At 38.7% G+C, this 16,615-nt stretch overlaps 1 protein-coding gene across 4 annotated transcripts in view; it reads right to left on the bottom strand.

The window, feature by feature from the left end:
• The window catches only part of DYSF (dysferlin), a 191,880-nt gene that overhangs the window by 31,936 nt on the left and 143,329 nt on the right, over positions 1–16,615 (bottom strand). The window lies entirely within an intron of this gene.

The raw sequence follows: 16,615 nt of genomic DNA, 5'->3' as shown, positions 1-16,615 counted from the left end.
ACTCTCCGCCCTTTCCCTCCTCCATGTACTCACATTTATAGGAAAAGGTATTCAAGCCTGTTGTGGCACACACTGGTCTCTCCCCTTTTAACTCCTCCCGCACATGCTGTGTCTATAGGACCTCCAAGCTCTTGTGTCTAAAACGTTCCTCCAGCTGTGTCCTGTCTATATGTGTGTCCTGTCACCGAGTCAGCAAGCTTCCTGAAGGTGGGATGGTCACTCTTCCCCATTCCTCCACCCAAAATCACCAGGGGCTGTGAGTACCATTAAAGCTCACCAGCTCAGTGGGAAGGGCCAAGGACAAGGTGTGAGGATAGCCCATCTGGAACTCACTTTCCTCCTCTATATGAGGGGGTGAGCCAGGGGACCTCCCAAAAACCTGCTCTGATTCTATAAAATAAACTGAATGTCTACCATCGAGTATCTGGAAATGTTGCTGGCTTCCTTTAAGCCAATGCCCAGTCCTTTGAGTTCTGACATATTAGGGGTGCACACAAGCTGAAGAAAGGCTGTGGGAACCTGAACAAGCACAATGAAGAAAGGGAACGAAGTTCTCAGAGTCTCACCCATCCTGAAAGTGTGGCCCTAATACCCACTGTGTGGCCAGAATGTGGTTCCCAGGCACACAGCGTAGAGAGTGGGTGTCAGCAAGGCCAAGTCTGAAGAGAGTCACTGTCTGAACAACTTACCAAGAGGGTCTTCGGCAGCCAGAAGAGAGGAAAAGAGGTTCAGATATGTTAAGACATAAGGAAGCAGAGCTTTCTCACTTGTAACCACTCTTGAAAAAGCCAGCATAGGGCAAGACAGGCCTTGGCCCTGATGTTTTAAGTTCCATTTAAAGAAAGACATACTATGGACATATAAACATACACAGACATACATATCAAATTCACACAATCACCAATCCAAGGAAGACTACAGTTATACAGACATGCCCGAAGGAGATGCATATATGTTAAAATGCACATATACCCCACCCCCGCCCAAATACGCACATTCACACACAGGCAAATGTGCACGCACAGGTAGGAATGGTTAGAATGGAGCTTCACTTAGCTGTGTGATTCCACCTCAGTCTTTATTTTCTTCCCCAGCTCAGATATTTAAAGGTCTGAGTGTATGACTCAGGCTCAGAGTCGGCCATAAATAATGGACACCAACCAGTGTGTTTTGTACAAAGAAATGACAGCAACACAGCAGTTGTGGGAAAGTTATTACACTTCCCTCAGTCTTGAAAAACCAAGTAAATTTTTTTAAAAGAATATGGAGACCAAGAATCTGAATAATATTTACAGTGTCAATGGAACAGACAAACATCGCGTGATCTAAACACAGAAAATATACCTTCTTGTCCAGCACCATTGGAGCACTTGGAAAAGTTAAAAGCCACAAAGCAAATTTCAATAAAGTCCAAAAAACAAACCCATTATCAATCACATTCTCTAACCACAATGCAATAAAACTGGAAACTAATGAGAAATTTAAAAATTAAAAATCCCAAACTTTTAGAAATTTAAAGGCATACTCTTAAAACCCTTTTAAGTCAAAGAGAAAACCACAACTGAAATCACAGATCCATAGAACACATCAACAGTGAGAGGGCTATGCCCCAAGATTTGTGAGTGGTAGTCAAGTCTGAACTCAACGGAAATTTCGGTCTTAAATGTTTTTGCTTTTATACAAAAGAAATGGAAGTAAATTATCTGATAACTCAAGAAAATAGAAAACGAAAAGTAGGAAGACCATAAATTGAAAGTGACAAGTAGAAATTAGTAATTAGTAGAAAGAAAAAGGATATTACAATTAATAATTAAACCCCAGAGCAAACTTTCAAAAGACCAATAAAATAAACATTTATCAAATCTAATGTTAAAAAGTGGGTACACCATTAGACATTAGAAAGAGCAAATAAAAATATATTATAGGGAGAGTAAAAACATTAAGAGATTTATTTACTACACCCAAATTAATTATAAAACTTTGGAAAATCTCGATGAAGCGGATAATAAATTCTAGAAAAATATGAACTGCAAAAACTGATTCAAAAGTAACAAAAAAACATGAAGAGATCAGTAACCCTGGTAGTGGAAGAGATCTCAAAGAACTACTTCCAGTAAAGACACCAAGCCAAGACAGTTTCTTTGGGAGAAAATCCTGTCTTTAAAAGAATAAATCATTCTTCGTTCCACAGCATAGAAGAAAGGTGAAGTTTTCCCATTCATTTTGTGAAGCCTGACCAACACACACAGACACACACGCGCGCGCGTGCACACACAGAGTTTAATCTTATTCCTGAATGAAGATGTAAAGATCCTAAATAAAATAGCTAACAAGGAGATTGCTGCAGTAGCTCTGACATGGTCAAGCTGAATTGTTCCGGAATGCGGGACTGGCTCAATATCACCGAGGAAGGAGAGAAAACCCACCTGATCATCTATAACAGAAATTTGGCAACTATGGCCCAGTGACCAACCACCTGGTTTTATAGTTTAAATACTGCCTATGGTTGCTTTTCAGCTACAACACAGAGTTGAGTAGTTGTGACACTTTATGTCCCCAAACTTCACATATTTACTGTCTGACCATTTCAGAAAATATTTGTCAAATTCTGATTCATAACATGCAAAAAAGAAGCGAGGGTGAAAGGGTTGATACAATTTTTCAATTATTCCTAAATAAAACTCTCAGTGAATTAAGAATAAGAGGAAGCTTTCTTCACATAATAAGAATATCTTAAAAGAATAGCCAGCATTGGGCTTAGTAGCAACAGGCATTCTCCCTTCTGGGTTTTCGGACATAGGGCTGCTTCTGCCAATAATTGTCATATGCTATGGATATAGCGAAGTGGTAAAATCAGGGGAGTTGGGAGCCAGGACTTGGGAGCCAGACTAGCAGGGTTCAAATCCTGCCACTCCTTCTTGTGTGACCCTGGGCAGACATTTATGTGAAATTTTCAGAGTAGGCAAAGCTATTGAGACAAAAAATAGGTTAGTGGACATCCTATCTTCCTTCTTATTACCGTAAGTGCTCCACTTGCACCCCAAGGCCAGCCCAAGACCAAGACTGCACTGATGTCCTAGGTGCCCTGCCTTCTGGTCTACTCAAGGACACTACTCCATGATTCTTCTCACCCTCTTCTGCATCATCACACTTCTCTCTCTACTGGATCATTCCCATCAGCATTCAAACATGTGACACTAGTTCTCCATCATTAAAAAAAAAAATCTCTGACCACTCTTTCTCTTTTGGCTCCCACCTCATTTCTTTCTTTCACACTTTTTTTTTTTTTTTAACAGAAAAACTTCTAGAAAGAATTACCTACACTTGTCTCTAATTCTTGTTTTTCCATTCTCTCTGCTCTACCAAAATATGATTGCCAAGGTCACAATGACTTGGGCCTTCATAATCAATCTAGCAGCAGTATTTAATGTGGCCAGTCACTTCTCTGTCCTGGAACTATCCTCCCCGCATTGCCTCACAGAGCATGGTGACTGCCACCTCACTGGCCACGTCTTCTCAGTCTTTGCTAATTCCTCCTTGTCACTCACCCCCTGATCATCTGGGTGCCTCGGTGCTCCTCTGTGCGCAGGCCTCTACCCTCCCCATCCACTCTCACTCCCTTGGGATTCTCCTCGGGTCTTACACCTTTAAATAACACATACACTGCTGAGCTCTCTCCAGCCTGGATGACTCCTCTGAACTCCAGCTGCCTGTTTCACACATACATCCCACAACAGAGATCCCCCCGGACATCTACTAAGTTTCTCAAATGTACCATGTGTAGAATCCAGTTTCTGATCATCCCCCTGCTCCTTCCACAGTCTTCCTCTCGTAAGTAGATGCCAATTTCTTCCTTCCAGACACTCAAGCCAAAAACGATGCATTCCCCTTGGACTCCTGTTCCTCACGCTGCACGGTCAGTCCATCCGCAAATCCTCCTGGCGCCACCTTCAGTACATCCTCAGAATCAGGCCATTTGGCCCCATCTTCCCCATCATCTGGATTATTGCACCGGTCTTCTACCAGCCTCCCTGCTTTTACCATAGCTGCGAAATCTACCTCAACACAATGGCCACTCACACTGAAACATGTCACCTCTCTCTACGATCCCACCAATGATTTGCCAACTCACTCAGAATAAAGCTAAAGCCCTTACAACAGCAACAAACTAAACTCTCTCATGATGGGGCTGTCACACCTCCCTCATCTCACGTCCTTCCACTTTCTCACTCACGCTGCACCAGCCACAGTGGCCTCCTGGTTCTCGAACATTCCAGCACCTGCATGCTCTTCCCATGGCAGGAACTCTATTCCCGTGATGGAGGCATAAGTGACTTCTTCACCGCCTTCAAGTCTTCGCTTAAATGTAATGCTTTACCCTCCTTATTCACCATACTTTAAATCAGAGCTCCCTCCAGGCAATTCTTATTCCCCCTTCCTTGCTTTTTCTCCTTACCAACCAACACCATCTGACATTGTATATATTTTACTTAGGTGTTTGTTTATTGTGTCTCTTTCCCCATGAGGGCAGAGATCTTTGTCTTTTCAACACTGTGTCCCCAGTACTTAGAACACTGCCTGGCGTATATTTGCAGTTCAGTAAATATTTGATGGATATGTGAATGCCTAATTAGCAAGGGGGTGGGTGATCCTTGGCTTTTAGATTTCCAAAAGCAGATGACATGCCATTAAAATAATAGGTTTAAAAGGATGTTTGGCCATCCAGTTTTCCCACCAAATACAGGTGAGATAAAAATGTAGAGGGGGGAAAGCAGCAAGAATGAGAGGCTTGTGGTGATTTCTGGTAAGGCACCCCCATACCCTGCTCCCCAAGGTTAGCCCAAAGTTATATATGGAAGTTATCCCTCCATAACTTTGGGGATCTGGTAAACAGCAGCCACCTAGAAGTTGCCAGGGGAATTGGCGTATGGGGCATTTGGCAGAAGATGGCTGCATGGGTGTTGTGGGGGAGAGAGCCCAAGGGAGCCTTTGTCAAGTGCTGTAGATCCCAGAGTTCATGACAGAACTGCCAAATTGTACCATGCTCTCCAGAAAAGTTTGAAAGTAGGGTGAGAGAGAGAGAGAACAGGGGAACCTGAAAGGGTCTTATGACTAATATGAAAAGACTGTGTGGTCTTCAAGCTCAGAAATCAGTGGACTTACAGAGATCTATCTGTAAGGACACATGCTGGTGACCAGGGTCCCTCCCTGTGGAAGTCATGACATGATAGAAGCCCAAACCAGAATTTAGCTGCCTCCCAGGGGGAGGACAAGAAGGAAAAGTCCAAAACTGACTAGGATTTAATCTATACTGTTGAAGAATACCAGGACTTTTCTGCCATCAGGGAAAATTTAAGCTCAACAGAGAGATTAAGTTGAATTACAGAAAATAAACTTATATTTTTAACTCACTCACAGGTGTGACTTGAAAATATCATTTCTGTTATTTCACTAATCTGGCCTCCAATGACATTATCTCAAGCCTGCTTCTTCCTGCTCTCCCTCAGGGAGTCCAGGGATAAGCTGGCATGCCCATAACAACGAGCCCCACCGAAACAGGGCAGCCCTTCCCTGTGTTAACCCACACGTGCCAAAGCCAACCAATCCTCTGATGTTACCGTAATCCCATAACCCAAAGCTCCAAAAGGGTCAGATGGTCTCTCATCGCAAGTGTGTACTTGACCTCACTTTGCACTAGCTAGGCATGTAGTCTTCGACCATGGCAAGGGGAAGAAACAAATGCAAAAGGCTTGATTGCTGAAGTGTCATCTCAGGCTTTGGCAAGAAGTCTGACCATTAAAACTTTATTTTCCCGTGTTCAAGGTTCAAGGCCCCTCATCGTTCAGCCAGCCAAGCAAAAAAGTCTGATCAAGGCACGGACTGGCCGCCTCTCCGATTTCAGCTAATAGCCAACATTCAGTTCCCCAGCAACCAGAGCCATGTAACAAAGACACGCTTCTCCAGCCTTGATCCGGCCTAATAGGCACTCTAATCCCTCTGAAGACCCAAATCAGCACAGCGCATTCCGAACATTTAATTTCCCATTTCCATCCAGTGGGTCTAACACATTTTATGAATATGGGCAGCAAAACCGACAACAATAATCTAAATAATCTAAGCCTGCCTTTCTGAGGAGTGAGGAAAGTGGAAGAGAGGGGGTCACAACACTTGTGTTCTCTCCCCATGATGACCACTTGAATCAAAGAGAAAAGTTCCTGGTCAAATGTATTTATCATTAAAGTTAAAATGTTAAACCTCAGGTCACTATATTGAACTATACACCCACCTTTAAAAAAGAAGTACATTATTTTTTTATAATTTTAAGCCTTCATTGTCTATGTCAACCCAGAGATAGACATCTAGATTGTGTTGAAAGTAATTTCTCATAGCATAAATCATTATCATCAAGATAGTAACGACACGACAACCCAATACAGGGGTTATTGTGAGGCCCTGAGTTAATGTCTGTAAAGATATCCTGAGACCAGTAAAATTTACCATGATAAATGCTCTTGTTGATATTACCAATATCATCAGTTTGATCCCTAGGACTGCTGCCCTATAGCTTGACATATGTGTAACTGAAATAATGATATGATGATTCCTCTGATTCTTTCATTAATTTCTAAGGCTTTAGAAACTGAGCCTATTTGCTCACACACACACTAATTCAAACACAGATGTAACATACAGGTTCCCATTCTTACATGTAGATCAGACAAACCCCCAGATATGCAGACACCCCCATTTCAAACCTACCTCACCCCATGCATACTAAACCTCTCATGCCCCCCCAAACCACATGAACATATGCCCACAGCCAGCTACCATGTTGATTCAGCAGAACTCTACACACTCATAACAAAAATCACTTAATTATTTCCACAAGTGGAACACTGGGCTTTCAACCTCTTGTTGACACTTTCTGCAGTCTGCCCCCGTGTCTGTCAAAGGCGGATCATTGTTCTGCTTACTCTTACTTCAAGCTGGACCAGCAGAGGTGGGAGGGAAGGGAAGACCTTTAACCAAAATGCTGAATTGCTTCCAAAAGGCCCAGTGAATAAATGTGCCTGAAATCTAGCAAAGTCAAGCAGATGGTGAGCAGAGAAGGGTCAATCTGACTATTGGCCTGCTCCAGATGGGGGACCCAAATGGGATGAGGAAGCCTGTGGGGAATCCCAGCTTGCTGGTTCTTTCCCAACTCAGGAGCCTAAGGTAGACATGTGGTCCATGATTTGGTTCTCAGAGGACAGTGTGACCACATACTCCCATACAGAAAGCCCAGAAAAATGGAATCTAACCAGTAGATTGAATGAAAATGAGCCATCAGTCTTCAACTTAGGAATAAAGCAATGAGACATCACTAATTCAGAACCTGAGATGATTCCAATAGGGCCTGGGCCAAAGCTTACCTTACCTTTGTTCTGCTTATGTAGACAATTTTGCTTAACAAGATTTCCAACAATCTGCTTGAGAGAAAAACTATTTTTGAAGGCCTTCCCAGAACTGCAGAAGCATTCATCAAACTATAGACACTAATCTTAGCTATCTTAAATTCAATTTAAAAAGTATTTTGGGGGTGCCTACTATGTGCCAAAGTCAACCAACTGTCTAGTTACTGTGTGCATTTCCATACACAAAATCACGTTACTTTTTAAATATTTTTTATTTTGAACTTACTGCTCATTCAGTCTGGTTTCCCCACGCCTCGGTGAATGTAAAAGAGGTGTCAAAGACACTGGGTAGGTTAGTAATCTTCACTGAGCATCCTCAGGGGGACTTGTACTGAGCAGTGAGTTCCAAGCACTGTTTTGACCCAGGCTAGGGGGCAGGAGGGGACAGGGAAGGTGACAGGACCAGTAGGGGTAAAAATGGCATTAAATTAGACCTCAGAGAGAACTTCTTGTACTGTAGATTTCCAAGAAAAGCTGAGAAATTCCCTCTGGGAAGAGAAGAAACTTTTTCCTCTGGGTGGGAAAACAGGTCCCTCGTGGACCAGGGGAAAGACCTCTCAGGAAGAGGGGAGAACAGCGGGTGGAAGCAAAAGCAAGGACGGATGGGTGGAGGGGCTGGGGCCTCGTCCTCCCTGATGAGGCCCTGGAGTTTGCCAGACAAGTTTCACCCCAGGCTGTCCCCCCTGCAGTGTGCATCCAGGGAGGAGGGGTGCACCCCCGAGGAGACCACAGGAATGCCAGGCAGGGGAAAGGCGCCCTGAGCCAAGGGCTCCGGCAACAAGGATCCAATATCGGCGGGTGACTCCAGCCCCCGTAACAGGAGAGACCGTAAAGTATGTGCTCTGCTTCCCAACCAGCAAACACAGCAAATAACCAATTACTCCAAATAGCTAACAGATTTCGGCTCTGATTTCCCTCCCCTTGCCTCCCCTGTGCCTTCACTTGTCATTTGATGGGCGATTTGTATTTGCTCTGAGAAAATGAGAGAAGGAATGACTCACAAAGGAAGGTCCGGATCACACGCAGTGACAGGCATCAAACCTCCCTAATCAGAACTAATGGGAGTGGGGGGAGGCCAGGCTGCACTGGCAACACATCTGAACCCAAAATATTTTTAAAGAAGTATAGTTTTGTTACTTTCAAGCACATACAGTAATTCTTGCTAAACCAATATTGCCAAATGCATGTCCTTAAGAAACCTACTTTAAGGAGAAGATAAGCATCTTCCTAATTAGCACAACCGATATATATCAAAGGACAGGTAAAACCACTGATGTTATTAAAGTTAAAATACTCTCCCTCCAACTCTCGAGTTCAGAGGTGCAACCATGAGTCTGAGACAAACTGCCTTGGATGCCTTCTGGAAATGCTTCCTCACTTAGGAGCCACACCCTGTAATTGATTCCTTTGCTCAGAAAACCTTTGCTTCAAAGTCTTTGGATAAATTGTTGTCAGTACTCATGAGCTGCAATGAGGCATTCCCCCTGAAACTTGGAATTCAGGGAAATAGGTCTGTCCTTAGAGAATTAGACCATGAAACTGATGCACCGTGGTTCAAAGCAAGGAGAGGCAAAGTCACCTCACAGGGGATGAGTGGCTCCTACATGAAGCCTAAACCCTAAGTGAGTAGATTGCATTCAAACATCTAGAGAAAGGATATGTCCACGAAAAAAGGAACTGGTCAGTCCTGGAAACAGAGGGAAAGAGGAGTAAGGGTTCACTATTGACAGTAGGTCACATCAGCACCATCAAGGGAGAAGGGACACGGGCTTAGGGACTAACGCTGTCCCCACCTTTGAAAGTAGATGTATCCACCCATCTTGGCCAGTGCCCCTAAATTTCAAATCACAGAATTCTCTCTCCTCATTCTGATTCCTCACTCATTTCCAATCACAATTTGGCTTCCCAGTTGCTAAGCTTATAGAGAGACCACAGCTGGACCACTATCCAGGGTCACACCAGTCACCTAGGCAGAAGTATTTCTCACTGTAATCTCATGAACTGGCAACCTCAGTTTAGAGACTTGAGAAACACGTATCCAACCCTAAGAAAACTGACCCATCAGGTGTCTGAACCCACAAGGTTAAGGATCCACCCAGCCAAGACTATGGAAACTTCTCTGAAAGAAAACCCCTCCTGGTGGGCCTGTTGCGAGAGAGTCGGGTCTCCCATACTTAAAAGATTCCTACATAGGAGTTGATAGGCAAGGACTGTGGCCCTGACCTAGCTAGCCAACACCTAATGGCCACAACAAACAGAAAACAAACTGTTTAGGGAAGAGTGGCCCCTACAAGAAGGCTTAACCCTAAGTGAGTAGACCATATTCATGTATCTAGAGAAAGAATATGTCCGCGAAGAAAAGGAATTGGTCAGTACTGGAAATGGAGGGGGAAAGGAGTAAAAAGCCTCTGATTCGCTGTCCTTCCTACTTCTCCACCCTGCTGAGTCCTGACTGGCCAAGTAAAAAGAAAGCAACCTTTGGCTGATTCCTTCTTCCTTTTATCTAAGTTGGATATTAGAAGGAGCCCATACACTAATAGACGGAAGCCATCTGAGCTCCCAGTACGAGCAAGGACTTCCCTCCTTAAGGACAGACAGGAAGGAGAGATTAAGGATCAAAACAAGGGGAACAGGGCAAGGATTAAGACATGGGCTTTGTTAACGAACTGAGTAAAAAAAACGAAAACAAATGACTAATTTATACTCATAGGAAGTCTCGAGAGGATACCACAGACAAGAAGTTAAGAGTTTACAGTCCTGAAGGAAATATAACCTGCATGCAGACAAACATGATTGTCAAATTTGAAACTATAACAAAGACTCTGATTTCCAGCAAAATGACAATCTAGAAGACCAGAGAAACCCTCCAGTAAAAATACCTAAATTAATATATATCTTTCAAATCCTTTTTAAATGAATGACTGAGCTGATAGGAATGTAAAAAAAAATAAGATAAAAAATGGTAGGGGCAAGTGAGTAAGCAAAAATCCAGAGAAATAAGGAGCCAAAATGCAAACTAACTGTGGGCCCAAAAAGCTCAAGCCAAACATTTAGTTTTAAGTGAATCTAGGTTTATAGTATTTCAAGGCATCTGGTAAAAGTAAACACATCTTCTCTCTGAAAGAATGTGATTTTCATCCAGACCTCAAAGAACTCTCAGATAAAGTTCCAAGGAACACGATGAGTTCACAATCGAAAATAGTGAAACACACAGGAACGAGGCACCATGAGCAAGAGTCAGCTAGAAACACCAACTGCAGATCAGACCTGTTAAGACAACAGGAAGCAGAATTATCAAAAATAGGGCTTTAAGAAAAGAAAAACTATTTTAAAAAAATAAAACCCATTAAAAATATGGCAAAGAAATGAGACTTTCAAAAATAAACAAGTAGGTTTAGGGTGGGGGGACTTTTAAAGGTAAAAAATAGAATATTAAGACTAGAAACTCAATTGATGGGGCTAAATAGCTGTTAGAAACAACTAAAGACTACATAAACTAGAAGATACATCTTCAGAAATTAGCCGGAGCGTGACAGAAAGATATAAGTAATATGAAAGAAAGTTCAACTGACATGAAAAATAGTCCAACATAGATCTAATCAGAGTTCCAGAAGGAAATGATAGAGAGAATGGGGAATATGTAATATTTGAAAAGACTGATAACTATCCAGAACTAATTCAAAGAAAAACAAACAACAGCCTCTCAGGAGGATGAGAGCATGGTGGAAGCCAGAGATAGTGAAATATCTTCAAAGTGCTGACAGAAAATAAGTGTCAGTGAAACCAGCACTTTCAAAGTAAGGGTGAAATAAAAATATTTTCAGGCAATCATTTAAAAATGAGAAATGTTACAATGAACTGAGCCTATTTAAGGGAATTTCTATAAGCTCTACTTAATGAAGAAAAAAAAATGATACTAGGAGGAAGAAGTCTGATATATGAGAAGAAATAGTAACTGTGGGTTACTATTTACTAGAAAATTTGATTACTTAAAAGATAATGCTTAAAAATGTAGTTTATAAAGATAGAACTAAAATAGTGAACAAAAATTTGTAAATGGATGATTGGAGTTAAAGCATTCTGGGTTCCTAGTAATATTCTGGAGGAGGCTGTAAATACCAGTTAAATTTAGACTTTGCTAGGTTGAATAGGTATGTTAAAGTTTCTACACTAATCACTAAAGGAATATAAACATCTATAGTTTTGAAACCTAAAAGGATAGAAGAAATGAAAAGAGCAGGCCAAAAAAAAAAAAAAATGAGGGGGGGAAAAAGGTAGGACAGGACTTACAGAGACACAAAATAAGATAGCAGAAATAAATCCCAATATATAAACAAACACAATTAATATATTAGACTCCCCAATTTGCTAGTTAAGAGAAAAATATTATCAGAATGCATTTTAAAAATCCAAATATTAGCTGTTCACAAGAGAGACACCTAAAACAGTCACAGAAAAATTGAAAGTGAAAAAATAGAAAAAGTTATACTAAGAAGGAAAATACTAACTAAAAGAAAGCTGGTGTAGCTATATTAACATGAGACAAAACAGACTTTAAGGCAAAGTTCATTAATAGAAATTATAAAAGGCAGAGAAGTGGGATTTCACTACATATCATTAAAAGATTTAATTCTCTAGGAAGATATAAGTATTATAAGCTAATCTATGCCTAATTGCACAGCATCCAATATATAAAGGGAAAGTAGGCAGAATCATAAGGAGACACCAACAAAAATCACAATAAGGCAGACTATTTTCATATACCTCCTTCAGAAATTGATAAACACATACAAAAATTTAAAAAAAAAAAAAGATTTGATTAACACAATTAACAAGTCTGATCTAAATGAACATATTATATGTAAAACACATTTGGAGAATACACATTCTTTTCAAGCATACACAAGACAGTTACAAAAATTGAGCTTGTACCAAACTATAAAGCAAGTGTCAAGAAACATTACACACAGACCACATTCTCTAAACCATAGCACAGTTAAGCTAGAAACAAACAACAAAAAGATAACTTAAAACATAAGTTCAGAACTTCTAAAACATACTTTTAAACAATTCAACTGCCAAAAAGAAATATAACAAAAATCAGAAAATACTCAGAACTGGAAAATAACAAAAATACCATTTCTCAAAACCTGCAGGATGCATAAAGCAGTACTTAGAGGGAATTTTATAGCCTTAAGTGTTTACATTAAAAAAGGGAAAGTTTGAAAGTCAATAAACTAGGTATAGCAATTAAGAGGTTAAAAATATAATAAGCCCAAAAAAATAGAAGGAAGGAGATAATTTTTTAAAAAAAGAAATCAATGAACTAGAAAATAAGAACAGGATAGAAGATGGACAGAACTAAAAATTGCCTCTCTGAAAAGACTAAAAAAAAATCTGAATTTCTGGCACAAGTAATAAAATATAACCTTAGGAATGAAAGGAGACATAACTAGTTGAGGAGAAATTTTTTTTGAAAAAGTAAGAAAGATGTTATTACAAAAAAATACATCAATAATTTTTAGGAAGAAATAGATAAACTCCTATAAAATATAAATCACTAAAAGTGACTCACATAGAAACAGAAAATCCCAAATGTCCTATAAACATGTTTTAATTACATCAGCAGTTTAAAATATCCCCAAAAAGAATACTAAGTCTAAACAGATTACAAATGATTCTCCCAGACATTCAGGCCAACAGATAATGTCACTTTTTTGTCCTTCATTCAGAGACTAGAAAAAGAGAAATAAGCCCCAAGTGGTTTTAAGACTATTATTTAAATATCAAAACCTTAAAAGGACAGTATAAGAAAAAGAAACTTCAGGCCATTATCACTCATAAAAACTGATGGGGGAAAAAATCTTAAACTAAATATCTTCAAACTGAATCCAACAATAAATTTAAAAAGATAATGTATCATGACCAGGATAGGTTGTTTCAGAAGTGCAAAGTTGTTTCAGTACTAAAAGAAATCTATTAATGTAATTCACCACATTAACAGATTAAAGGAGGAAAATCATATGATCACCTCAACAGATACAAAAGAACATTCAATAAAATTTAACATCATTCATGATAAAAATTCTTTGCTAACTAGTAATTGTTCACCTGATAAATTTCATATTCATTGGTGAAAAATAAAATATGAACTTTCAAATTAGGAGCAGATAAGAAAACTCTCTATTATCAGTTACATAGAATATTAAACTGTAGGTCCTAGCCAGTACAATAAGGCAAGAAAAAGAAATAACAAAAAAGAAAAATTAAAGAGTACACAGAAGAATCAAATCTATGATTAATCACAAATTATATGATTTACTACACAGAAAACCCAGAAGGGTCCTCAAATAAGTACAATTAACAGGAGAGTTCCACAAAGTTTCTGGACATAACACCAGCAGATAAGAATTCATTTCATTTATATACAAGCAAAAAAATAATTAGAACACGTACTGTAAAAATTCCAAGTGAAAATAACAATAAAGCATAAACTAGCTAGAACTAAATCTAATAAAAGCAGTACCGGACTTTTTGGAGAAAATTATAAAGGCTTATTGAAAGACATTAAAGAAGATCGAAATAAATGGAGAGCTATATCATATTCATGATTAAAAGACAATATTATAAAAATGTTGGTTCTCTACAAATTGATCCAGAGATTCACTGTAACTCAATCACAAATCACAGCAGTTTTTTCAAAGAAGTTGACAAGCTGATTCCAAAACCAAGGTGGAAAAGCAAAGGACAAGAATAACAGTAACACTCCAGAAAATGAACAAAGCGGAATATTTCCTTTACCCAACGTCAAGGCTTATTATAAAGCTATAACAAATAAGACAGTGGACTGTTAATACACGGAAAAACAGACTGGTGGGTGGAACAGAACAGAGAATCCACAAACAGACCCACAAGTAAATGGAAACCTGATACATGACACAGCTATCACTTATAGATCAACAGAAAAGACAGGTCATTCTATAATGATATGAATTTACTGGTGATCTATGTGGGAAAAAAGAAAAATCTAATCTTTACTTCACATTTTACACACACACACACACACACACAATTCAGAGAGATTGACTTAAGTGTGAAAAGCAAAACTTTAGAATTTTCAGAAGAAAATGTACACGAATATGTCCTTTAAAAAAAAAATTGTTGAAGCAACAGACAGATGAAGTGATAGCCCAAGATATCCAAAATACACATAATAGGGATTTCATAGGAAGAGAGCTGAAAATTGAGTCTAGAAATTAAAGCAGCTAACTTAATAGAATTTTCAAATAGCTGGTTCTTTGGGTGAAAAACAACTATGTGATAGATGAAATGCTATTAAGCCTAATAAGAAAGATAAATAACACAAATCTACAAAATTAGGAATGAGGGAATAAAACAGGACAGATACGATTTTCTTTTATTGTAATAATATGTACTAATAGGCAATATCTGGGAATATCTAAGCCATCAATTGACTAAAAAGTAGAGAGTGATCAAAGAATCCCCTCCCCCACAGGTGGTGCTGGGCCCAATTTTACTAAAGTGTACAGAGTTGCATCTTATACAATTACACAAGCTATGCATTCCTGCAAATCACTTATAATTCAAACCTCACATAATATAACACTGTTTTCCAGAAAAGATCATGGGTATCCTATTTACCAGTTAAACCATAAACACAATTCACTTGGCCACCACCTTTTAAATTACATAACTATTAATTATTTTTTAAATTTAGGTTGATTTATATTATTACATATTTTGTACAGAAGCAAGACTATTAAATATTTATATCATGTAATTTCCAACTTGTATAATTCAAATTCATAGAGAGTGGCACAAGCGTACTTTCAACCCGTTAAGAAATAATAATTCTAATTCCATAGAGACTGATCGAGAGTACAGAAAATGAGAATGCACCACAAAAAAATATTTTATGAAACTACTGTAACCCTAATATCAAAACCTAGAAAGATAACTTAAACGTAAGCCTTATTTATAGAGATGCAAAAATCCTAAGTAACAGCAAATCTAACTCGATATATTTTAGAAGTTTTAATGACAAACTTCTGCTTAACCAGGATTAATAAACACTATCCATTCTCTCCACCAACAATCTGACTGTAGTCCAGAGCCAGCTGAAATCCTGCAGCTAACTTACAATGTCCACTGCAGCTCGAAGCAGATGAGCTGTATGTTGACCAAGAGTCCATTGTGTTTATTCTTAAAACTGTTCATGCCAGTTGTACTAATATGGTAATTAGATCAATGCAAAAATATTACCAAAATTTCAACTTAAAAACAAAAGGCATTTTACCTATGAAAACTAATTTAATGCTGTTTTTTTTTACATGATGAAAGTTAAAATAAGTGAGATAACAAAAAAAGGTGGGAGGAGAGGATCTTAAACTCCACATACATTTTTTGCAGGTATTCTCAAGATCTCATCAAACTTTAATAAACCTAAAGGAAAAATCACTTTGGATATAGTTTATACCAGGATGATGCAATACTCAAATGGCAAACCCAAATTCAAAGAGGCCTTGGCACAAGTCAAATAACTGACAAATAAAGATACATGGATACGGTTAGAAATTAAATGTTTATGTACATATGTATGACTTCTAATGAGTCTCTATTAAATCAACTTTTTCAATTAGGCAACCACCTACCTGTCTTGATTGACTGGATAAGAAGACTTCAGTTGCAGTAACTATGATACCATGACCAACTGACTAGTATGGGTTTACTCCAGGAGTGCAGGACAATTATACATCATATTACAGAACATCGTATTACAAAGCAAAATGATCGACTTGATAAATGCCAAATACCATTGGTTAAAATTAAATTCTACACCTAATTTTAAACTATTAATAAACTAATAATAAAGGACACAACCTTGACAAAATCAAGACTATCTATCTAAAACTACCAATCATTATCATAATTAATGGAAAAATGGTAGAGGCCTTCTCATTGGAATCAGCAACTGAATAAGTTTGCTCAGTAGCATCTCAATTATCAAATGTTATTTTAGAAAAAGGAATAGGTATAACTTAGAAAAAAGTGACATATTTATTATATTGTTTGAAGAAAACAATCTTACCTACCTGGAAAACCCAACAGAATCAGTTAACAACTGTCAGAACTAATAAAGG

This window comes from Miniopterus natalensis, chromosome 13, assembly GCF_054644295.1.
Source record: "Miniopterus natalensis isolate mMinNat1 chromosome 13, mMinNat1.hap1, whole genome shotgun sequence".
Lineage (NCBI taxonomy): Eukaryota > Metazoa > Chordata > Mammalia > Chiroptera > Miniopteridae > Miniopterus > Miniopterus natalensis.
This window is presented reverse-complemented; position numbering and strand designations above follow the sequence as displayed.